The sequence below is a fragment of the Alexandromys fortis genome, unplaced genomic scaffold (assembly GCF_014885135.2).
Source record: "Alexandromys fortis isolate MF-2015 unplaced genomic scaffold, M_Fortis_MF-2015_v1.1 scaffold_42, whole genome shotgun sequence".
Taxonomy (NCBI): domain Eukaryota; kingdom Metazoa; phylum Chordata; class Mammalia; order Rodentia; family Cricetidae; genus Alexandromys; species Alexandromys fortis.
In genome coordinates, this window is record NW_026067934.1 from 5,827,497 (window position 1) to 5,852,206 (window position 24,710).

Below are 24,710 nucleotides of genomic sequence, written 5' to 3' on the forward strand. Positions count from 1 at the left end.
GCTATATCATCATACATACATACACCTATGTGAAATAAATATGTACACACACACACAACACATATGTATGAGAGAGAGAACCCAATTAGGTATTTCTAAAATTAAAGAATCTAGAATAGGAACTACAACACTGATCCATAAAAACCAAAAGTTTTGTGTATTGTAGATTACAGTTAAAAATATAAGTAGGGGCTGAAGAGATAGCTCAGTGGTTAAGAGCACTGACTGCTCTTCCAGAGGACCCAGGTTCCATTCCTAGCACCCACAAGGAGCTTCACTCCAATTCCAATGAAACCAATGCCCTCTTCTGGCCTCCACGGACACTATACACACATGGTGCAGACATGCAAGCAGGTAAACACCCATACATATAAAATTTTTAAAGGGAAAAATAAAATTTTATTTAAAGAGATAAGAGTTAGAGACTTGCCCCTTCCCATAATGCATTTGTTTTTATTCATATGCACACCCACTTGAACATAGGCCTAGAAGGCAAATAGGGGGTTCTCCCTAAAAGAGTACTAGAGGACATGGTTTTACCTTACTGGACATACATCCAAACTCGTTCATATCATAGTAGCCCTTCTGTTCTTCATAACAGATACACTGGGAATACGCTTGAACAGGAACTGCCCAGACTTGATTTGACTGGGGGACTTATGCCGTTGTTCAGAGATAGGAGTATATGTAGCTTGATGTGGGGGAGGGGCTGAGGTACCACCATATCCAGCTTTCAAAAGCTTATAGCCACCTCCATCACTTAACCCCCACCACCACTTCTACCAAAAAATCTAACCCAGTACCATGCATTACATTTAGTGTTTTGTGCAGCAATATTTTAAGGGGAAAAAAATCCAGTCTCTATTCAATCCCATATAGCATTTGAACTTCTCTCTTCTCTGCTGGTGTTCCCATAACATCCTCTGCAGGTTATCAGAATGACGTTAGACGTTGCAATCACTAACCATGCTTTAAGATAAAGCTAAAAACTCAACCAGATATTATTTTGTTATCTAAATAAGATGTGGCTCCATCAGATAGGGAACCCAGGAAAAGAATTCCTTGAGTTCCCAAGCCCTTTAGAATTACCATAAAGGCATTTCAATATCTACATAAACAAAGAATGAAAAACACTAACAGACTTCCCTGGGTATATTCGGATCAACTAACGAGTAGTTTGATGGCACCCTTCTAGAATTTCTGTATCAGTGATTCTCAATCCTACCAATGCTAAGACCCTTTAATACAGTTCCTCATGCTATGATGCCCCAACCATAAAATTATTTCATTGCTACTTCATAACTGTAATTCTGCTACTGCTATGAATAGTAATATACTATACTGATGTGCAGGATGCCTGATATCGACACCTGTGAAAGGGTTGTTCGATACCCACAGGGGTCACAACCTACAGGTTGAGAACGACTGTTCTAGAGGTTCCAATAGAGTCCCTATTGCAGATGGAACCAAATAAAAGCCTTCCTGGGGTCCATGAGCTATGGCTCTCAAATCGCTGAAAACATTTCTAGTTCACAAACAACTCTGCCAACATGCACACGGAGAGCAAGACCAGCATGCACACGGACCCAACATGCACACGGAGAGCAAGACCAGCACTGCTTAGGGTGAAGCAGTTGTTTCTTTAGTGAGTGAGGAATAGAAAAGTCTGATAATTATGTATGAATAAAAATGTCAAGTAAAGAAGCTCCACAAGGAGCAGAAATCAGGAGCAAATTCAGTTCCAGAAGCCAACCGAGTCCCCAAAAACTGGCAGACCAGGATTGAGCCAGAGACCTGACTCAGAGCCAGTGATCTCCACCAGAACTGAAGTGGTACAGAATTAGCTACCTAGGACAGAGAGAGAACAAGCTCCACTGGGAGCAGAAGCCAGGAGCAAATCCAGTCCCCGGGAGCCAACCCAGTTCTGGGACACTGGTGGATCAGGATTGAGCTAGTGACCAGATCCAGAGTCAGCAATCTCCACCAGAACAAGTCCAACTCCAAGCCAGGGATTTTTGCAGGAGGGGATCTAGACCAAAATTTACAGAAACAGGGCAAAACCGGCAACCTAAGCCAAAGTAGGCCTGAGACAGCAAACTGCAAGGGAGCAGAGCAAAGTACAGGAGCACTGAGCTATCTCCAGAAACACCAAGTAACCAACGGGTTAACTAGAACTGTGACACTGACTGTACCATGAGGAACAACCATCTGAGCTTTGGATTCACTGGTACCTAGAAGATCATTCAACAGAATCTCAGCCAGCCCCAACCACACCTCTTAGAGGAAAAAGATGAGTAGAAAAGGTAAGAACACACGCAACACCACAAAGAACAACACACCACCAGTAAAACCTAAAGACCCTACAACAGTAAGACCTGAACAACCAAATACGAATGAACCAGAAGAAAATGACCTAAAAAGTAACTTTAATAGAGATGGTTTAGATGTTATACTGTTTGTTCACAATATTAGAACAGTTAGAGGAAGATAAATTTCCCTATTTTAGGAGTTTAATTTTTATTAGATTTACAAGAACTTAAGGTCTTTGGTACTATTTATTAAAAAATATCGTCTCTTGAGATAGAATCCATATAGATGAGTATAAACGCATCTAAAATATTTAAAATGGATTAATTTACAAAGCCTATAAATAATATAAAACCTATTCAAAGGCCATTTCCGCAAACAAAGGCCAGTTCGCAGAGATTATTAGCAATTCACTAGAGAATTGCATATGTTGTTGTAATCTGTAAACAGAATTGAAAAGTTTAATGACTAGTTTTTTTTATTTTGTTACTTTAGCAACTTAAATATTAACTTTAAAAAATAAGAATCTAATGTTCTCAGTGTTCAAACAGCTGCCCAAGCAATTGTTACTTCACAAACAGAAGCTTCACATGGTGGTTCCAGGGTTCAACTTGAGCAATGCTTTACTCAGCAATGACAGGATCTGCCTTTAGGCTATTTCTCCTCATTTCTGAAGAGGGGCTTCAGACACCCTTTTTGATGAGTTTTTTCCTCCAGAGGGGAAAATTGAGATCTCAATTCTCAGTTTTTTTTTTCAACAGCAGGTTGAACACCATGCTGGGAAAATGAGATCTTTACCTAAGATATAGTATGGATAAACTGCCAAACATTCAGTCAGCATTCCTGGGTCAGCTCCAAAGTAAACAAGACACACCAAGGTCTGGAAGTTTGTGCAGAAGGTCTACCAAGAAACTGGGAATCACCAGTCATCACCACGATCTTCCTTCCTACCTCAGACTGCAGCCTGATGACCTTAAGGAAATCAGGAACAGATTCAGGAACCTCATTCTGCCTTTCCTGTGGGGTCATCAGTGGCTGAAATGCCATCAGGGGCTGGCATCCTTTTGTTGTACACAGAAGACCAGACGTTCTGGAAACCATTGTGTTTCCCCATCCTCCTGTCCTTGACCCCATATTAACACAGGGTCAGGTTCTTTCCATAATCCAGGGCAAGGGTCTTTCCACCTTGCTTTAGCAAAGGTTGTCTTGATGCCATCATGCCAAAATCTGTCCAAGATAGATTGCTCATGGGCATTCATATTCAAGATGTTTAGAGAGAAAAGGGCTTGATTTAAGGCAGTATGCAGGAACCGAGGGTATAATTCTCCTGATTTTATCTTATGAAGATGTGTTTTCAAGGAGCCGTGGGCATGCTCCACAATTCCTTGTCCTTGGGGGTTATAAGGAATGTCTGTTTCATGTTCAATATTCCATTGGGAAGAAAGTTGCTGAAATGCTTTTCTAACATACCCAGACCCATTGCCTGTTTTTATAATTTTAGGGATTCCCACATACAAAAAAAGCACTTTAATCATGTGCTTAGTAGTTTCTCCAGTTTGTGCAGAGGCCATTAAGAAACCTGAATATGCATCAATTGTCACATGCACATATCTTAATTTGTCAAACTCTGCAACATGAGTAATCCAAATTGTTTAGTTGTGTGAATTGCAGCAACCAGTCAGCTGGGAAAAGGTTACTAATCTGGCCTTCAAATTGAGCAAATTCAATTGCCCAAGAATCACTATTTTGAAATAATCAATCTGTTGCTTAGCTTGAGGAACATTGACCATATTGGGTTCTCTGCCAAAATATTGCCTAGATTCCATCTGGCTTTTTTGTACTAAACAAGGTCCTGCTTCAAGATAAGGGTTTAATACCTTGACTGGCAAAACAGGAAGGTGTATCCATATAAGAGAATTGTTCTGCCATAGCACCACCGTGGGAGTAAGTTTTATAGGCAGTATACCTGCTTGCCAAGGTTGAGATAATTAATTGACATAATTAATATGTTAATACTTGTCTGGCAGTTTCTGTAAGCTTTCTGGTGGAATTTAGATGATTGCCTAAACAGTCTCACTGAGGGACTCACGATCCTCTGAGAACAGCGATAAATGGGACCACAACTATTGGATATTGTATTTAAAGTTTGTAAGCTGTCTTTCTAATCCAAGTTGCGAATCTGCCCAGCTAATTCACATTTTCACAGACTGGGCAGAGCTGTGCTGCCACCCCAGCTGTCTGCTACTGCTGAGGCAACTGGCTATGTTTTTTGCAGCTTGGCTGTCCATCTCGGACCTGGGACCAGGTGGGGAAGTCCCTCATTGCTGTTGTGCCTGGGTCACGCCACAGACTGGAACCAGCTGGCCAATTTTTAGCTGTAGCTCAGGTTCCCAGGTGTCTGCCATTGCAGCATCTCTGAGACCACTGCGTTTACAAGCTTAGGTGGGTATAGCCATGCCATTTTTACTATCCCTGCTTTTTTATTTTAAATCTTGTAATCATACAATTAGAAGAATTCCTGTATCAGGCCACACGACTTCAACCCATTTTCTGTTGACCAGCTCTGGGCACTGGCTGCGGGAGGCATAGCCCTCCAAACTCTTCTGTCTCCTGCCTTTTCTGGCTCTCTGGCATGGTGTGGGACAGATCCAGTCAGCTGGCTACAGCATGTGCACACGGCGGCCACAACCTCAGTGGTAACACAGACCATTGCTGGGGAACAGGCCCTCAGCTCCCTCCAGCTCCTCTGGCTATCAAAACATATCCCAGCAAATGTACAGACAGTTGAATTCTATTTTCTTGCCCCATATTTACAACTACTTACCCTTTTACTCCCCCGATTTTTATCACCACCTTTCCACATTAATCATCTATACGTATTCGATCGCTAACCTTTTACTTTTACACCTGTGGCGTCTCATTCATGTGCGATGCCCATCACGTGCACCCCTGGACCACTGGTCACACTTCTGGGCACCATATATCGTAAGCCCACTTTTTAGGGGTGACTTTTGCCATGGTTCAGCCACGGCAGATCGTACACTCCAGGGTAGGGGAGTGAGGACTAGAAATGTTGGGAAGGAGGAACAGAGATAAGAAAGAAACACAGAGACACAGGATAGCACCAGGAGGGCAACTCAGCAGATCCTGAATGCTGAGTTCTGAGTTTGCCTGTGTTTATTTTTCATACACTTCTATACCCCAATACAAGAGGGGGGAGAAGACAAAAAGATTGCTTTAATATGACACAAAAGGACAACAGGAACAGTTACTTGCTTCAGGACTTGAGACATTGCGGCGCACTCCCTGACCAGCAGGGAAGGACGACCACGAGTTGAGGATTCTTCTGCAAATCACGCTTTATTGGAGCCTCTTGGTTGAAGGGAGAGTGGAAGCAAGGGGCCCCGAGCGCCAAGCGGTGGCTGCTTGTATAGGGGGTAAGGAAACGAGTCGTGCCTGGATTGGCTGATGGGCTCCTGCCGATGCTCCTGGCCACGGGATTGGCCCTAACCACATCATCACCACTGTGCATGCGAGAGGCACGGTTCCACTGCATTGCCTAATATAGAATTGTTTACCAAGCGAGGCCGGGGCCAAGCGCCATCTTGTAATGGCGGCCACTCGAATTGGCTCCCAGCAAGACATCAAGCCATTAATTAATTTCTGAGTAAAGCATTTGACAGTGGGGTTGGGGGGGGATAGCTCTCTCCTGCCCATGCTGCTATATGGCTGATGAGAGGTGAGACCAGGTCTCCCATGCTCTTGGGCTCTCTGCTGTACCTTGACAACAGGGTCAGCTCCACTGTGCTGCCCAGACAAGGTGCAGGGCCCACTTTCTGGAGTCTCTACTGGATACTTCTTAGCTGTTAGGTCTCAAACCTGAGACATGTCAAAGCAGCCACGGGCACCAAGTTCTTCCATCATCTCTCTGTCTCTACTGTAAGCACCCCCAGCCTCCCAGCGAGTGACCAGACCCCCAAGAACCTCCAACTGCCAGGTTCCACCCACGTAACATTCTAGTTGGACTCAGGCCGCCTACCTCACCCTACAGAGTGAAAAATCCAATCTCTGTTTATGAAATCCCATGAACCCCTATCCTGGAAATCTTCACCCTTGGAAGCTCTGCTCCCAAGAAACTCTGTGTAAGCCCTGGGTCCTATTCAGTTCCCTGCTGTTCCTCACTGGAGCAGAGGCAGCCACCCTCTTGATTTTTCCCCTCCCAATAAATCTCTTGTGTGAGGTTTGCTGTGCAGTGTGTGTGTGGTATTCCTTGGCTCCTGGCTGCCAGGATACTTTTCTAGCTAAGCTGTAATGCTTACACTTACTTGTTACAGGGCCCTTCGATCTGGCATACCCCGCCCCTACCCTGAGCTTCTCCAGCCCAGGGGCTGCAGTGCCCTTTCCTATATGGTCCAGCCATTTTGGTTATGCCAGTCTCCTAGCCCAGACTGTCCCTCTTGGCTGACAGCCGCTCCCCACCCTTAAACACACGGCCCACCTCAGTCTGGTCATGCTCACTCTGGACTCTCCCAGATGTCCCTGCCTCTGTCTATGCTCTCCCTCTTGTCTACAATAAACTTTTTCCTCACCATTCCTAGGAGTGATCGTGTCCTTCCTTTTTTCCTTCTTCTTTCATTCAGTAGCCAGTAGAACTCCCATTGGTTTCAACAGTCCTCAGCCTTTGGAAATTGTTTTATTTCCACCTTCCTTTTGTCTTTTGTCTTGCCAAGAGAGCCATGTTATTTTCTTTTCATTATTTCTCCTTGAGAAAAGGTTAAGTTGGACCTTGCCTGCTCTTCTAGTGTATTTTCCTTTCAGGTGTAGCTTTAGTGATAGCAATCACATGCTTTTACTGTTTCTTTTGCCTCTGTCTACCACTGCCTTCCCTCGGGCACATTGTTACCTGGTTTTGTTAATGCTTCCCTGGGTAAAGAGCCAGAGCTTCTCTCGACACAATCCAGTCCCACACAGGTGTGCTTGTCAGTCATAGGCTGTGACAAGGTCTGTTGGGTGCAGGTGGCTCAGTTAAAGTTGATGAATCAGGAACTTGATACAGTTCCATTCCACATAGGTGTGCATGTCTGTTGACGAGGACACAGCCAGAGCTGATGAATCAAGAGCTTGGTGCTAGAGCCAGGCACTAAGTCTCCTCCATGTGATGGCTCGAGGGGTGTTCCTCCACATCTCTGAGAATCTCCCTTCTCCCTGCTTCTCAGTGCGGAAGCAGAACACTTTTCCACATTAAACCTATCTTCCAATTATTTTTAATATATCATTTATTTTTATTTTATAGGCATTGGTGTTTTGCCTGCATGTATGTGTGTGTGAGGGTGTCAGAAGCCCAGGAACTGGAGCTACAGACAGGTGTGAGCTGCCATGTGGGTGCTGGGAACTGAACCTGGGTCCTCTGGAAGAGCAGCCAGTGGTCTTAGTCACTGACACATCTCTCCAGCTGCCCTATATTTGAATCTTAATTTTCCCACTTTAGCCAACTGATGGGTGGTCCTGCTTTTCTGTGGCTTCAGCGGGAGAGATGCCTCTTGGGTACCAATGAAACAACAAAGTAGAAGGCAAATCCTTAGTTACAGGTAGAGACTGAGTCATGTGGGCAGTGATTCCTCTCATCTCACCTTTCTGCACTGGAGATGGTGCAGCAGTCAGGAGCACTTGCTGTTCTTGAGAGACAGAGTTTGGTTCCCATTACCAATGGTGGATGGCTCAAGGCCACCTGTAGCTCTAGCTCCAAGGAGAGCTAACACTTCTGGCTTGCACGGCTACTTGCTTCATGGTCACAGCACCTGCACAGAGGATATCGCTCTCCTAGTCCACGGGTGGTTAGCAGCTCCTTGGCTCCTCCTGAGGAGTGACATCCATTCAGGACTCAGTTCCTTTCCACATTTTGTCCTAGAGTCACAGGCTAAGCAAGTCTTTGGCTTTACAGGTAATGACAGGTGGGGAGAATGGTTCTCTTCCTTTTCTCCCTCTCTTCCTTCCTTCTCTCTCTTCCTTTCTTTATCCTTCCTTCTTGTTCTCTTTCCCTTTCTTCCCTTTCCACTTCCTTTCTTTTCTCCTTCCTTTCTAGCTTCTTTTCTTTCCTTCCTTCCTTCCTTCCTTCCTTCCTTCCTTCCTTCCTTCCTTTTTCTTTCTTTTTAGTTCTGTTGTGGGAGCTGTGGGCTGCATTTCTGCCGCCCCAGCTCCCAGCCGCCTGGCTAGCTTATGCTCCGAAATAACAACACACAAACTGTATTCCTTTAAACACTGCTTGGCCCATTAGCTCTAGCCCTTACTGGCTAATTCTCTCACCTGGACTAGCCCGTTTCTAATAATGTGTGTAGCACCTTAAGGTGCACTTACCGGGAAGATTCTAGCCTACATCCATCCTGGGTTGGAGTTTCATCGCATCTGCCCAGAAGAGCAGAGCATGGCCTCTGTCTGAGGCGTCTTACCTCACTTCCTCTTCCTCCCAGCATTCTGTTCTGTTTACTCCACCCACCTATGTTCTAACCTATGAGGGCCAAGCAGTTTCTTTATTTTTTTTAACCAATGACCTTCCTCCATCATAGTTCTTCCTTTCTTCCTTCTTTTCTTCCCTTCCTTCCTTCCTTCCTTCCTTCCTTCCTTCCTTCCTTCTTTCCTTCCCTCCTTCCTTCTATTCCATGTGCTTAGAAGCTACTTTTACTAAACCAAGGGTCTCCTTATCCCTCGGGCCCACAGTGACTAAAGCAGAGCCTGGCATCTCTCTTCTTTCTGTGTCTGTCCAATTTGCCTTGCCTCTGACTCCTGCTTGCCTCTGCACACACATGGCTGTCATCAAAGAGTGTCTGCCACCTAACCTAGCCAGTTTCATTCCCCTCATTGTGTTAAACCTGTGGTCATCTTGGTTTTCAGATCAACAGAGCCTGAAGGAACAGACTCTCTACCACCAGGTGGGGCAATTATCCATGAGGGTGAGGCTATGTGCTGGGGAAGCCAACATCCCCGGAGATTAGCTCCAGCAATAAGAACTTCTTAGGCCCACCCTGCAGAGCCAAGTGGAGAGAATGATGGGTGAGACTGTAGAACAGGATCCCCGAGGGATACGGACCCTTGCCCTGCTTCAGTTCTACTTAAACCTAAAACTCAACCAGACTCGGTGTTATGCCTACAACCCCAGCCATCAGAGGCCAGAAGGATCACCCCAAAGTTCAAGGCCAGCATGGTCTTCACGGCGAATTCCAGGCCAGGTAGGACTACGTAGGGAGACTCTAATCCAAAAGCCAGAGAAATAGGGGGTGCAAGGACGCAAGAGGCAAGGGGAGACATTCTGTGAAATGCCACGTTCTGGACACGACAGCATTGCATTCAGGAACTCAGAACCCTGAAGAGCTACGGTTAGCTCCACAAGACCTGCACAAGACAGGGTCGTCAGTAAGTAGTCCATTATGGTAGGGGAGGCCTAGAAGGCTCTGCCCCTCCTGGACAAGGAGCTATTGACAGTTTTACAGTTGCTGAAGGAGGGTAACATTTCTTCAATGTTAAGTTGCCTGTCCATGGACTGGAAATGACTCAGCAGGTAGTGGCAATTACCACCAAGCCTGACATCCTGAGTTTGATTTCTGGGACCCACAAAGTGGAAGGAGACAGCCAACTCTTGAAAGACCTCTGACCTCCCCCCGCCCACATATACACACACACACACCCATATATACATATGGACACATACACAAATATATGCACACACATTCAGATGTACACATATACACTTAGACATAGACACACATAGATGCATACACAAAAAAACAGAATAAAGAATTGATTGTTCATGCTCCATAAAATATTGCCCCATACCCATGCTCACACAAGCAGCCCTAATTAAATCCAGTCACAACAAAACAAACAAAAATGACCCATGAAAATATGAGGGAATATCATAGAAGGGGCAGAAAGATTTGAAAGACTCAGAGAACCAGGATGTCTACTGTGACACTGTATCTTCTGTGTATGAGGGGGAAGCTGCACCTGTGAAATAGCAACAATATGGTGACCTAAACAATACCTTCATAATGACACCAGCTGACATGCCAAAATGAGTAGAGGAAATCTCACAGGGACCCATCCTAGATGAAAAACTACAGACAATTAATGAAGTGGGGAGGGGAGGGAGGGAAGGAGGGAGGGAGGGAGGAAGGGCTCTCCATGGAAGGTTGTATTTCCCTGCTTCCTTTGCAAACTACGGAAACCATTTGCACCCATCTCCACCGCTATCATAAACCACGTTCCATCTTCTTAGACATTTGGGCCATCCGCACACATTGCTGACAAGATGCCTCCGAGCTGTGAATAAACATGGTACTGCCTAAGGTCAGAGCAAGCCTCTATTCTTATCACCTTCACTCTCCCTACAACTGCTTTGTAATAACATAACCCTGTCCATTCCCAAGAAGTTACTGTAGGCTTCTTGGTCCCACACAGAGGCCCTTTCATGGAGTCTTATAGTAGCAGAATTAAGAGCGTTATCAGTCAGGGCATTTAGAGACTACACTGTTGGAAACATCAGAGAGGCAAGGTATAGCAAGATGGGGAATCTCTGCTATAGGCTTCGGGTGCTATTTGACAACACTCTTAGCTTCAGGGTTGATGGAAGCTAGGTGTCTGCTAAGATACTAATTCCTAAAGATTTGCATCCGTTACTCACAGGATAGTAGATCTGATAAAGAGGTAGGCTAGGCATATTGAGAGGGCTAAAGCTAGCCTAAGATAAAGTATAATTAAACTAGGAATTTACAGCATTCCAACCTCTCCCCAAACTAGTTTTAATCTGCCAGTCTTTGCTGACATTCTTTATCACAGAGGATCCAGTGTGTGTCTGTGTGTGTGTGTCTGCGAGTATGTCTATATGTATGTGCTTGTATGTGTATATGTGTATGCATGTGTTTGTATGTGTCTGTGCATGTGTGTTTGTGTCTGTGTGTGTGTATGTATGTCTGCATGTGCATCTGTGGGTGTCTGTGTCTGTGCATGTGTGTGTCTGTGTCTGTGTGTGTATCTGTGTCTGTGTCTGTGCATGTGTGTGTCTGTGTCTGGGGGTGAGTGTGTGTTTGTGTGTGTGTGTGTCTATGTGTGTGCCTGTGTGTGTGTCTGTATGTGTATGTGTGTATCTAGGTGTCTCTGTATGTGTCTATGTGTTTGTGCCTATGTGTCTGTGTGTGTGTGTGTCTGGGTCTTTATGTCTCTGTGTGTGTCTATATGTACGTGCCTATGTGTCTGAATGTGTCTGAGTGTGTAAGTGTGTGTGTGTGTTGAAAGGGAAGAGAATAAAAGCCTGGATGAGGGAGACACCTGGCTGCCTTCTCACACTCAGTCAGGGCAGAGGTGTGACTGATTCCTCACCTCACCCATGATGAAGTTCTTTAATCAAAGTCAGGTTAGTGAGAGGCATGGAGCCTGCAAGTAGCATAGGACATAGGGACCTCAGAAATGGAAAACGGAAGAGTCAGAGAAATTTGAGTCTTGGATTTGTTGAAGAATGAACAGGTCAAAGTGATTAACAAAGACACTAGTGTCGTGGCTACAGACTGGGTGGGGACCAGCGGGACCTGTCCGCCTGGATTCTGTTTAGCATTCTTTCCTCCCAGGCCTGGGGCAGGACCCCTCTGGAATGAGGGTCTTCAGGGACAAAGGGGAAGGGGAGAGTGTGGACCAGGTGGTTCTGGTTTCTATGACTCACTCCAGGGGAAAAGATATTCTGTTTTCTATGTGTTGGGGGGTGGGGGGACAAATAACAAAGATCTTAAACTCACTATAATGAAAAAGGAAGAAAATTTCAGAAAGCTAAAAGCCATACAAACGTTGTTTGATCCAATCTAATGTTTATTGAATTTAAGCCAATAAGAACAACAGAATTAAACACATGAAAGGGAGAGGTAATTTGAAGATAGTATCTAAAATGCAAAGACAATTAAACATTTAATCATTTTGCTGACTTTCTGTAAACAGTTTTGCCCTTATATAACACGCTTCAACTTTCTAGTGTTCTCTTCTCAACTCACACATTTAGGCATGCAATATGGACAGAAGATGGTCCACAAAAGTCCTGAAGCCTGAAACAGGAGTCAGCTCTATTAGGCTGTAAGAGTAGGGTTCGTAGTAGATCACTAGTCACATGGCACACATGTGCCCACTACTCTGGCTGGATGAGTAATACAACATTCTTGTCCTGTTGGGCTGAGGGAACTTGTATAGAGTACATGGGCTCCCTATTGGCTGGGTCTGTGATACACTCAAAACTGATGAATTCCAACAGATATTACCTCGGTCTCCATTTGCCATAAAACCCATAAAAGGCCACTGGGCAGGCGGCATGTTGGTGTTTCTCCCTTGGGACTCTTCCCACTCTTGGAAGTTCTTTCTCACTTTTCCATAATAAATCTATATTTTGTTTCTTGTTCTTCTTGGCTGTGGGACAACAAACTCAAAGTCGCTGGCTTGAGTTGGCTTTGGCGACTGATCTGGTTTCATTCTGTTGCCGTAATAAAATGTTCTTATCCAAAGCAACTTAGGGGAGGAAAGGGTTTGTCTCACACTTCCGGATCATAATTCATCTGCTTCAAGCCAGAGCTTGAACAGAATCCGCAGAGAAGGGCTGCAGGGGGCAGGCTTAGGCTTAGCTAGCTTTCATATAGCAGCCCCTGCCAATGGGATCGTGGTGCCCACAGTGGGCTGGATTCTCCTGTATCAATTAACAACCAAAACAATTCGCTATATATGTGCCACAGACCAATCCAATCTTGGCAATTCCTCAGCTGAGACTTCTCAAATGACTCTAGATCAGCAGACCTCAACCTTCCTAATTCTGCAGCCCTTTAATACAGTTCCTCATGTTGTGGTGACCCCCAACTGTAAAATTATTTTTGTTGCTACTTCATAACTGTAATTTTACTACTGTTATGATCATAATGTAAATATTTGATATGCAGGGTCTTTGGTATGTGACCCCTGTGAAAGGTTTGTTTGACACACCCCTTCCCCCCGCAAAGGGGGCTGTGGCACAAGCTGAGAACCACGGCTGTAGGCTGTGTCAAGATGACATTTAATACTAACCAGTGACTGCTGGCCACTGGGCACCCTAGTTCCCAAGTTAGCTTATCAAGAGCTGAGAAAAGTCAAGAAAAAAAATACTAAAGATTAAACCCAGTCCTCAGCCCTGCTATTGACAAGTGCTCTGGCCCTGAACAGCATCTAGCCCAGAAAACCCTGATGGTGACATAAGTGTCAACTTACTTCTGGTCCTTCTGAAATGCCACCGAAGTCCACTGTGTTGTTACAAAAAGAAGAGTAGGCAGGAGGCAGAGGATTGCCTTGGAACAGAGTTTCTCAGAGAGGAAAGCTGAGAGGAAGCTGTCCAGGAAGGAAGGGGTTGGGGGTGGTTGGAAAGTAGGAGCAGCTCCGACCATGGCTCCCCAGGCTGCTGCAACATTCCTAATGAAATGACTTTGCAAAGTCCCTTTCATGGTAATGAGTCCAGGAGAGTGAGGAGTGGTTTCTTCTCCAGTTAAATAAAGCTAGGGATCAAAGCGCAAATGGGGTACTGGCTGACCTTGAGAAGGGAACAAGGCCAGAATCTCAGAGAGGGTGAAGTGTAGCGCCCCCAGGGAGGCACCAAGTTCTCTGCACTTGGTACAAGGGTCCTGGCATAGAAGCAAAGCCGATGAACCTCTGGGCCACATTCCAGCCAGAGGTCTTCCATGTGGCTGTCCCTGCCCTGCAGGCCCACGGTCAGGAAGGATCAGAACCCGATTTTATCATAGGGAAGGAAAACAAACTCTGAGGCCCAGAGTTTGCATTTTTGTTTTAGTTTTTCCAGACAGGGTTTCTCTGCTGTCCTGGAACTTGCTCTGTAGACCAGGTTGACCTTGAACTCAGAGAGATCCACCTCCCTCTACCTCCTGAGGATTAAAGGTCTGTGATGCTACACACAGAGAGTTTGGACTCTAACTCATGACCTCAATGTTAAGAGAGGGTATTGCAGCAGCAAAGTACCTGGGTAACAGTAATTTTGATCATCCTACTAAACCCGTAGGAGAGGTTTTCTATTACTCATTTTCTTTTGTCAAAGGGATCTTTGGGGTAAAGTGTAAGGAACTGAGCCCCGCTAGTGCCCAGGGCTGGCGTGACTCCCAGGGACCTTCCCTCATCCTGAGGCTGCTGGGTACAGAGCCATCTCTGGACTCTCAGATTCTCCCTGACATTAATCTAACAGTCTGTCAACCCTTGGCATTTAAACAGAGACTCTCCCATCCTATCTTCAAAGCTGCAGGATTGTGAGGAGGGAGGGGCTAGGTGGACAGGGTTCCCCTCCCTCCAACCCAACACTGTCAGCTTTGATCAGTTTTATATTTGAGACTTTCACCCAGACAAAGATATTATAAGGCAGGAAAGGGGATTTGGAAATGTGTTAGTTTAGATGACCTATAACCTATGAGGTCCCTTGAAGCTCACATTTTATGTCTTGAACAAGTCTTTTACAATGCATGCCTGCAAATGTGAACTGGGCAGAACCCATCACAAAATGAAAGTGCATGGTAGCATGTACTATAATTATGGCTTAGGAGGCAGAGGAAGGAGGATTACATCAAATTCAAGGCCAGTTTGCTCTAATAGGTCAGCTAGGGCTACACAGTGTGACTCTTTCTGAAAAAGAAGAAGAAGAAGAAGAAGAAGAAGAAGAAGAAGAAGAAGAAGAAGAAGAAGAGGAAGAGGAAGAGGAAGAGGAAGAGGAAGAGGAAGAGGAAGAGGAAGAGGAAGAGGAAGAGGAAGAGGAAGAGGAAGAGGAAGAGGAAGAGGAAGAGGAAGAGGAAGAAGTCCTAAAACACAGCCCCATACTTGGTAGTGTATAGCTGTAATCCAGTTCTTGGAAGACAGAGGCAGGAAGAGCTCCATAAATTCAGGACCAGCCTGGGCTATTTAAGACTCTGTCTTTAACAGAGGAGGGAGGGGACACATCATCAAGAATGCTCAGGAGTAAAGGTGAATGTTGTCAAGACTGACAACCTGAGTTTGATCTCAGAACTCAGATAACAGAAGGAAAGAGAGGACTGAATTTTTGCAAACTGTCTTCTCACCTTCACATGTGGTACACACACATGCACATACACAAATCAGTGAAACAGAAAGCAAAACTCTGCATGTGGTGCACACACGTGCACATACACAAATCAATGAAACAGAAAGCAGAATGAACTAAAAAGTCACTCAAGAATGACTCTTCCATCTTCTGTCTTTGAACTTGTCACAGTGTTCCCATTTGCTATTTAATGGCATTTAAAGTAAAGAGGAAGCAAAATTTCAAGCCTTCATCTTTCTGTTGTGCAACATCAGCTTCAGATGCAAACACTAACTCACGCAGAATCACTAAGGTAATGTAGTTCATATTCCACAGTGTGTATAGGCATGTATATTTCACTATTAACCAGACAGTGGAAATTGCAAAAAAAAAAATGAAGAAGAAGAAGAAGAAGAAGAAGAAGAAGAAGAAGAAGAAGAAGAAGAAGAAGAAGAAGAAGAAGAAGAAAAAGTGCTTTTATCTCAAATCTTGTGGAGTCAGACTTCACATAAGAAAGGACTCACAGAAAAGGGAAGGTGGCTACTTGTAGTCTCTCTCCAGCATACCTGGCTAACACAGGAAAGAGCTGGCTTACTGGGCAAAGGCTGCTGCAAGCCAGATGGCCTGAATTTGATTCCTGGGACTCACCTGGTAGAAGGTGGACATTCAACTCTTGCAAGTTGTCCTTGCAAGTCGTCCTCTGATCTCCATACATGCCCCATAACACAGACTCCCCCACTCCACCCCAAACCACCTGTCTCCACTACCACAAACAAACAAATATGTACATAAAGTTTTTTTTTTTAATTTAGAAAGAAAAGATGCCATAGTATCCCTTGGTCATATTGTCCCGCGACTGTTTTGGAGACAGTCGTTATCTTCTTTCTGTGTTGACGGCAGGAACAGGTTCCACTATGGGTCCAGCAGTAGAAATACCACACTTACGCTGTACTTGCTTTCTTGCTGAGTGCCCAGGTACTGCGGGTGCACTTGGGTTCTGTGATGAAGTGTTTTTGTGTATGCCAACAGGGCAGGTGAGAGGAGAGGGCAAGCATGTGGGCAGTTTCTCCTCGGCCCACACACAGCTTCATTGTCCCATTGGGCTTCCTTCACAGAGTACAAGTCAAAGATATGATTATTCAAAGTTCAGAGCACTGAGCACTAGTGGTGGGGCCCTGCGCACAGGCTGTGTACGCTGAAGCAGGACCTGTGGGTGGAGGAGAGAGCAACGCTGACTTAGGATGTGCCAATGCTTCAAAACGGTGAAAGGCCTAATGGAAAACAGGGGATGGGAGATGGCTTAGTGGGAAAGTCCCTGCCAAACAACCATGAAGATGGGAGCTTGGATACCCAGCTGGGTGGGTGTAATGACCTCCCTGTGAACCCAGCACTCGGAGGCAGGGGATTGTTCGGGTCTAGCCCCAACATAAATTGTCTCTCAGACCAGTGTGGAGGTGTGGGAATAATTGAGACACAGTTTGCAATGTAGGGCCTGTATAATATTGCCCCACAGGGGATCCTGTGCTATCCTGGATAGCTGGACTAGCAGAGTCAGTGAGCTTTGGGTTCAAGTGGGGACCCCCGCCTCAATAAACAAGGTGAGGTGATTATGGAAGACACTTGACATAGGCCTCTGTCCCCCATAGACACCCACATACATGTGCCCTCAACCAAACAGGAACAAATAGCACACACATGTGAAAATAAGTGAATGAATGAATGAATGACTGTATGAATCATCACATTGGGTATCACTGCTGCTCGTTGGTATTTAGATCTCTTCTGTTTCCAGGTTCAGGCCATCCTGAAGAATGGAAAATGTGTCTGGCTAATCAAACGTGGGTGAAGTATATGTTTCTTTTTGGCAGAAGCCTTTAAGAACTGGTGTGTGCTGGTTATCTCCCACAGAAACCAACACCAGCCAGATGGTGCAACATGACTTGGCTATGATGTGACCCGTGAGCTCGTGGATCAAAGGCTTGATTCCCAGCTCACGGCACTGTTCTGGGAGATGGAAATTTTAGAAGTTGGAGCTTAACTGGACAGAGCTGTTGAAGTTATATGTGGCCCTAAACCCCTTCCCGTCTCTGGTTCCTTCTGTTCTGAAGTGAGCAGCTCCTGTGTGCGCTCCTGTTGCCACAGAGTGCTGTCTCACCCCAACTCAGAGTCAAGAGAGCCAGGACCATGGACTGAAATGCTAGAAACAGTGAGCCTACCTTACATCTTCCGTATCTGGTATTTCGTTGCAGTAATGAAGAATCTAGCACACAGAGCTTCATCGGAGTGAAAACTAGGACAGAGACACCCAGCATGCAGCATCCACTTTGACACTGTGGACCTGTAATAGGCAAAACACAGACCTCTGCCTTGACCCTTTGGGGTCAGCTGCTATCCCTAAGTCAGAACAGTAACTGCTTTTATGTCTAAGATTGCAGCACATCTAATACCACTACAGCTGAAAACTATACCACACACATGCACACACATACACACACATACACATACACCTAATACCACCACAGCTGAAAACTGTAATATATAAACACACATACACATGCATGCACATGCACACACACAGAGACACACACCTAATACCACCACAGCTGAAAACTATAGCATGTGCACACACGCACACACACACACCCCTAATGCCACCATAGATGAAAACATTAACACACACACACACACACACCTCATACCAGCACAGAAAAAAACTATAACACACACAGACACACACCTAATCTGTAGCTTTGTTAAAAAGGTGACTCAAATTTTCTTGAACCAGTAAAAATACCTTTGGTAAATTTTGTGGGCGTTTATTAGAGTTGAATCGTCATGAGTTTCCAGGTGTGTTATCTGAAGGTAAAAGGAAGAAGTTACAAAGGTTGAACCTAACTTCATTTGTCCCCAGCCGAGGTACCGTCATGACAGAGCTGCAAGTCAAGTCACTAGACAAGCCTTTCCTTTCTGCTGACTTGGTGGACAGAATAGGCTACAACTCAGCTCAGTCTCTGCCCTTACCTCTACGGAGAAGAAGTCAGAGTGAACACTTTTCTCACAGGAGACAAAGAAAATCAAGAAACTTAGATGCACAGCACCTAAATAATCATTTACTCCTAAAATTTTTCCAACAGTGGCTCTGCGCTTGTGGTCTTTTTACAACCTGTATGGAACTCTCTCACTTCTGTGGTCTCTGGGAAGAAACAAAACTCTACCAATGAGAAGAGGAGACAGTCAGAGAGGGGACCAATGAGAAGAGGAGACAGTCAGAGAGGGGACCAATGAGAGGAGGAGACAGTTAGAGAGGGAACTAGGGCGGGGCCTCAGCTGGGGTTGTAGTTAGGGTTTTATTGCTGTGAAGAGACACCATGACGACTACAGCTCTTATAAAAGAGAGCATCTAATTGGCTGGCTTACAGTTTCAGAGATTTGGGCCATTATTGTCACGACGAGAAGAATGATGGCACACAGGCAGACAATGGTGCTGGAGAGGTGACTGAGAGTTCTACATCTTGACCCACAGACAGTGGAGGTGAATGTCACACTAGACCTAGCTAGAGCATATGAGACCTCAAAGTCTGCCCCCACAGGGACAAGACCACACCTACTCCAAAGAGGGCACACCTCCTAATAGTGCCACTCCCTATGGCCAAGCATCCAAACACATGAGTCTATGGGGGCCGTTCCTGTTCAAACCACCACAGATGGCAAAGCGCTTGTCTAGGCTGTAGAAATCCAAGGGTTCCACCCCCAGCACTGCATAAACCATAAACAGGGACACACCTGAGATCTCAGCACAAGGCAGGTAGAAGCAGGAAAACTGGGATGTTAAGGCCATCCTATACTACATAGTGAGTTCAAGGCTAGCCTGGGCTACATGAGACCCTGCCTCGAAAATAAAAAGAAGAAAAAGAAAAGCAGAAGTAGGGAGAAAGGAAATGAAAATCGTGTTTTTAAGACAGCCATACAATCTGGCCCTGGAACTGGTAGATCCCTTTTTATGTAGAATTGTTCCTCTGAGAAAAGCCGATGAATGCAAAGGTCTGTGCAGTAAATTAGCAATTCTCATGGTTGGTCTTGATATTTGATGTCAGATAACTTTCAGCGAACTAAGTCTCCAATTTCTTTTTTAGAGCAAATAGAAAACCCGTTCCCTATAGACTTTAATGGAAGCAAGAGAAACTGGCCGAATTCTACCAGTGCTCTGCCATTCAGATGGCATTAGAAGTGAATGCCCCAGGATCTGCAATGCCTGGACCCTGGCATTTGCAGACCTGATGTTTCTCGATTTGACTCTCTGCAGATGACCTTCAAGTTTCATTCCAGAAAGAACATTCTTGGCTTGGGAGAGCATGGATTTGAATAAACGGACCCTGCTTTGGGGGGGATCCAAGTCACTGCAATGATTCAGTAGGTGGAAGTGTGCCTACTGCCTTGCGCTCCATCCAGGTAGCCTTGCTTTCTCCAACAACTGCACCTGAAGACAGTCCTAAGATACCTAGAAGTCTTCCTCTGTTTCTTGAAGAGTCTCATAAGGATGGCATCTAGAGGTGGGGGGTCCTAGTTGGTGCTTACGTAGTGTGTAGGAAGGCCTGGGCTAAACCCACTATAGTCGATAAACCAGGTATGGTTAATGAGCACCTACAGTCCTCATCCTTAGGAAATGGAAACAGGAAGATCAGAATTCTGTGTAACTTGACATTTGTCTTTATTCAGACCACTTCTGAACAAACGCATCAACCGGTGCCTAGATTAGATGTCACAGATCACGTGAGTAGATGATGTCACTCCAGGAATTATGATACAAAGGGCAGGCTGACAGCTTGTTTAGCTTCTTTGGCTCTTCAGAAATCAAGAAATGCTTTAGATTTTGGTGTTCTGTTTTATTGAGATACGGTCACATGTAACCCAGAGTAACCTCAAATTTCTGATCCCCGTCTCCACCTCCTGAGTGATGCATTACAGGCATGTGTACCATTTAGTTATTAATAACAAATTCGTGACTTTAGGGATCCATATATGTGGGGTGGGGCTCAATGTTTTCTGCTTATGCAATTGACCCTCTATATGGCTTCATTCAGAGTAATTGAAAAGCCTTTATTCCCTAGTTTTGATAATAGTATGCAGTGTTCAGTTAGCCAAAATATTTTGAAAGAAGTGAGATGAAACAGCAAGACTGAGAGAAATCCCCTGCGGCTTATCACTGCTGTGTGTACCCATCACAAACTCTGGGAAACTGGAAATTCTTCAAGAGTTTATCCTGAAAAGAAAACAATCTCGGAGATATTATTATTATTATTATTATTACTATTAGGACAAAAATACTGTGAAGGGAAAGAGACATAAATTATAGGCCTAAAGAAATTAGTCCTGGCCAAACATGGCACTGCACACCTGTAATCCCAGCCCTTAGGAGGCAGAGGCAGGAGGATTACAGATTTGAGAGCAGCCTGGTCTACCTGGTAAATACCAGTTCAATCTCAGCCTACAGAGTTTTTCCTGCCAGGAAAAACAAGCAAACAAAAGGGATTAGCCCTATGACTGAAGTGTAGCTCGGTGGGAATGCCTCCTTTCCTGCCAGTTAGGCCCTGGTCTCTCTCACCAGCATGGGGCGAGACCCTCCACCCATCACAAAGATAGGTTGGCAAAAAAAAAAAAAAAAAATTTTTTTTTGTGCTACTTATGAAGCCTCTCCCTAAAACCTTACTACTGAGTGGAAAGGAACACAAGTTTTCACCTGAGAATTTGTAAGCCGGCATGTACACTTATACAAAGTATGTAAGCATTGGAGATTCGAATTACAAGTACACAAAGCTTAATACACTGTTCTTACAGGAGGATAGAAGGTAATGTTGGAGCAGTGCACATGATGGAGGCCCGGTTTATGAGGTTTCAGAGAGAAATCTGAGCCTCCCTCAAAGTCTCTATAGGAGCCGACTGTGAGCTATTTTGGATTTAAAATCTGTGTAAGTGAAACCATTGCTTTCCTGGGACAACTGGTGCTGCCTAGCCGGGGCTGAAGATTCATCTGTAATTGCTGGTGAAGTCTTCTGGGAAGTGTTTCCTCAGGCTCAGGACTCAGATGAGCAAGCTAGGCAGCAATGCCCCTCCAGGGGTTCTCTTCCCTTCCTGGTCCCAGGCGCCTGCTGGAAACATGGCCCTGTCCTCCCTTGATCATGAACTCTAACCTGTGAGGTCTTAAACCCTTCCTTCTCCAAGTTGCTTCTCTCATGCATTTTTCCAGCAACAGAAAAGGAAATTAGGACACAGAGCCTGAATTTCGTCAGACTTGTGCAAGCTTTTGACATCTTGACATGGTGTCCACTACAAAGTTCATGGCTGAGAACTGTACAATAAACTGCAAAACAAATATCTTTGAAAAAAAAAACCCACCCTGTTATGTCTTAAGTACATTTACAATCTTGTGTTGGGCTGTGTCTCAGTTAGGTTTCTCTTACTGTGAAAAGAGACCATGACCACAGCAACTCTTATAAAGGAAAACAATTCATTGGGGCTTACAGTTTCAGAGGTTCAGTCCATTATCATCATCTTGTAGTGCTACATCTTGTAGGCAACAGGAAGTCGACTAAGATTCACACTGAGGGAAACTTGAGCAAAAGAGACCTCAAAGCCCGCCCTCACAGCGACACACTTCCTCCAACAAGGCCATACCTCCTAATAGTGCCACTTCCCTGGGGGCCATTTTCTTTCAAACTACCACAAGCTGAATTTATAGATGACTTAAAGGTCATGTGTCTCCACCTTCCCTCTCACCACAGAAACACTGGGATCACACACACTAAATCATATATGCACATACACATACATGTTAAAGAGACCCTGTCTAAAAACAAGGCCCCTAAAAATAAATTAAAAAAAGCCAAAAAACCAAGAAAACAAGACCCCTGTACTCAAGGTTGTTCTGGGATCTTCGTAGGCATGTGCATGCAAGTGCCCTTGTAGACATGTACACACACACACACACACACACACACACACAGAGTGAGAGAGAGAGGTGCACACACACATACAAATTAAACCATTCAATAAACAATAACATAAAAATATTTATGTAAGAAAATGGCTTTTACTGGGTGATGGTGGCAGAGATAGATGCCTTTAATCTCAGCACTTGGGAGGCAGAGGAAGGCAGATCTCTGTGAGTTCAAAGCCAGCCTGGTCTATAGAGCTTGTTCTAGGACAACCAGGACTACACAAAGAAGCCCTGTCTTGAAAACAAACAAACAAAGAAGAGAGAGAAAGTAGTTTTAAATTAGTAAGGCAAAACATTGCTGACAAAAATTATCTAAGATTTTATGTAAAAAAGCGAAGATACGAGAAATGTGTAAGAGGGGGCATGAGTGAGACAAAGTAGTTTCAAAGTTTACCCAGCATTCCCCAGTGCAATGGGAAATTTTCCCCCTTCTGTTTTGCTGTGTAGGGTATCAAATCCAGGGCTTCATGCATGCCAGGCAAGAGATGTACTACTGAGCCACACTTTTGTTCCCTGCAATGAAAAATTAAAATCAGAACTCGGTCAGACCCTGATATTTGGTCAAACACTGCTCTAGTGAAGATACTTCTTAGATGAGATCAACACTTAAATCAGCAGGTCTTTTAGTAAAGTAGATTACATTCCATAACTCAGATCGGCCTCATCCAAACAGCTGGGGGCCTGAATAAATGAACACTTTCCCTCAAAAGCAAGAAGGCATTCTGCTAAGCGACAGCCTTGGCAGTGGAGCTGAAACCCTTCCCGGGTTTTTCTTGATAAGGTCCGGCGGGTGCATAGGGGAAATTCCTTCATAAAACGTGCATCTACGTCTACATATCCTGTAGGGAGGAGAGTCCAGAAAGAGTGGGAAAGGATGCTTGAGGGTTTTTCAGAAGTAGTGAAGGGTACCACTGCACAGAGTCAAGAATAGTAATGAGCTGTACTCATGACTGAAGGAAAGACATCTGTGAGCAGGCACAGCATGTGAAATGGAGTAAGACCCCAAACAAGGGTGGAGCAGGGGTGACGGTACACATGCCTGGATTCCCAGCTCTTGGAGGATGGAGGCAGGAGGATCAGGAGTTCAAGTCCAGCCTCAGCTATGTTTCATGGAGCAGTGGCAGGACGAAGGGGTAAATGACTATCGTATGTTTGTATGCTGAGGACCAACCCCAAGGCTCCACGCTTGCTGAGCAAGGCACCTCTCGACTGGCTCAGTACCTACACAATGACTCCTCAGAAACTTGTTCTGCTGTACAAGCCAGGCTCACCCGATCCAGATCCAATGGTCCCTGCACAATGAGTGCCTTATTCCGTTTGGTTGCTTTAAGAAAATACTGAGTTTGGGTAACAAAAAGATGTTTGTTTGACCGATCGTTCTGAAGAGCAAGAACATGACACCAACTTCTGCTTGGGTCTGGTGAAGACGGCACAGTGATGGAAATGTGTGGGAGACATCTGTGTTGAGATTGGCCACAAGGGATCAAGTCAAGACAAGCAACCCCACTTGCTGATGTGCTTTGTATGAACGAGCCCAGTCCCCTGAGACAGCATGAATTCCTTTGTGAACATGAAGGGTCACACCTAATTAGCTTCCACCAGACCAGCCTACTTCTAAGCTCCATCGCCTCCACCTGCCATAGTGGGGGACCAAGCCTGGATCCAGTCTGGTGCATGAAACATTTGACGACAAATGCCAGGATGGAGGCACCACAGGCTATGTGGCTGTTTTCATAGCAAGAGCTGATAGCTGGTGAAGTGAACCTCACAGGGTCAAGCAGGGCTGTGAGTATCCTTGGATCTCTGTCCTTCTCTGCATGCTTAATTTCTGTAAGCAACATTTGGGATCTTACTTTCATCTAGTTTAAAAAAAACAAGCAAACAAAAGAGTTGACAACTTGAACGTACTGATGGGTGAACTCTCCTGTTTGGACCAGCTTTACTTTCGCCAGAGGACTCCTTTTCTGGGTAGAACACTTCATATCGCGTCTTTACTACTGTTTTACTCTTTTTGAATCTTTTGCAAATGATTCTTAAATTTTTTTATCAGTGCTTTTGTGGCTTTATTAATTTTTAACTTACAGTTTAGATCCTTTGCATTTGATTTTCTTGCCATGTTTTAGCTTTATTTTTTATGAAAGAGTAAACCATTCATCCCAGCATTACTTATGAAGAGCACACCCTTTCCCCTCATATGGAATGATATCTTTCTCATTCATTAAGCTCCCACGTTGTTTCTCTTGCTAAATGTCGTGTATGTTGTCCATCTACCAAAGGTACTTAGGACTATCTTTCCAAAATCCATATATTTGTTTAACTTAATTTTAA

At 44.8% G+C, this 24,710-nt stretch overlaps 1 long non-coding RNA gene across 2 annotated transcripts in view; it reads right to left on the reverse strand.

The window, feature by feature from the left end:
* Positions 1–16,108: 16,108 nt before the first annotated feature.
* LOC126504105 (uncharacterized) overlaps positions 16,109–24,710 on the reverse strand; it is a 37,848-nt gene continuing 29,246 nt past the window's right edge. The window contains exons 3-6 of one of the 2 annotated variants that reach the window (XR_007592500.1): positions 22,777–22,895; positions 18,183–18,244; positions 17,605–17,726; positions 16,109–16,595 (exon numbers count right to left, since the gene is read on the reverse strand). This is a non-coding gene — a long non-coding RNA (uncharacterized lncRNA). The remainder of the gene's footprint in view (positions 16,596–17,604; positions 17,727–18,182; positions 18,245–22,776; positions 22,896–24,710) is intronic. The other variant, XR_007592501.1, reaches the window with a different exon arrangement.